The sequence below is a fragment of the Mandrillus leucophaeus genome, unplaced genomic scaffold, assembly GCF_000951045.1.
Source record: "Mandrillus leucophaeus isolate KB7577 unplaced genomic scaffold, Mleu.le_1.0 Scaffold121, whole genome shotgun sequence".
In the NCBI taxonomy this organism is placed as follows: domain Eukaryota; kingdom Metazoa; phylum Chordata; class Mammalia; order Primates; family Cercopithecidae; genus Mandrillus; species Mandrillus leucophaeus.
In genome coordinates this window covers 6,667,274-6,668,522 of record NW_012100432.1, presented here as the reverse complement: position 1 = coordinate 6,668,522, position 1,249 = coordinate 6,667,274, and positions in this window count along the sequence as shown.

Genomic DNA, 1,249 nt, shown 5'->3' with positions numbered 1-1,249 from the left:
ATAGTCAGAAACCACAAAAATAAATACAATAAAAACAACAGTAGCCTTTCCAAAGAATCTTTAATAAAAAGGAAGTCTAGCAAGTACAGTCATGCGTCTCTTAATGCCAGGGATACTTTTTGAGAAACGTGTCTTTAAGTGATTTTGTCATTGCATGAACATCGTAGAGTATACTTATACAAACCTAGATGGTATATATACTAGTACATGTACATTTTTTTAATCTGGAAAACTAAGTGTCCCATCATCTTTACTGAATATTGAATATCAATCATTTCCCCTACTTGATCTGAAATGCCAATATCAAGTTCCATATATCAGGTTTTTATATATGCTCCATGATAATCTTATGGGACCCCTGTCCTATATGTGTCCTGTCATTGACCAAAATGTTGTTATGGGATACATGACGGTATGAGGAAGGAATTAAAAGCACACTCCAGCACACTAAAACTTACTAAAAGAAAACTAAAAAGGCAATAGTGTTCTCACTACATAAATCAATGTTAGTTACTTTTATGACTTTGTACCACCTATAAGGTGTCAGCAAAATCATCTGTATCCCCTTTGACCCCAGAAGTCAGCCTAGGTCTGAAATAATAAGCATGCCCATTAGCCTACCAATAATTAGAAAGGTGGATAAGTCCAAATGCTGCTGAGGATGTGGGAGCAGTTGCAGGCAGTGTGCCTATAATCTAAAAGCCAGCAGCCCCAACCCTGAGTAAGCTTTGTTCTCAGGTCTATTAGCACACAAGGATGAGGATGTTCATTGCAACTCTGTTGTAATTGCGGAGAGTTAGAGGCAGTGGAAGGTCTAACACTGGGAGGAGAATAAGATGTGGTGGATGCTTAGGGTGGGACTTGGACAACAGCAGGGATTGCCAATCTGGTGGGGAGCAATGAGAAATGGAGAGATTGTATACACACACACACACACACACACAAAAAAAACATACACATACATCACACCCTCGGTGTTGGGTGAAAAATGTAAGAAACAGAATGAGATCTGTAGTACAAGGTCATGTATGTACTTGTTTATATAAATGAATGCCACTTATTTACCAGGGATAGAAAGCCACCCAGGACCTGGACCAAATGTATTAGAGTGGGCACCTCCATGGGGAAATGAAATCAGAGTGGAGATTAGGGGTGGAGAGGGGAAATATTTAAAATAAAATAAATCAAGAGAGCTTACTGGCTGGGCATAGTGGCTCAGGCCTGTAATCCCAGCATTTTGGGAGACTGA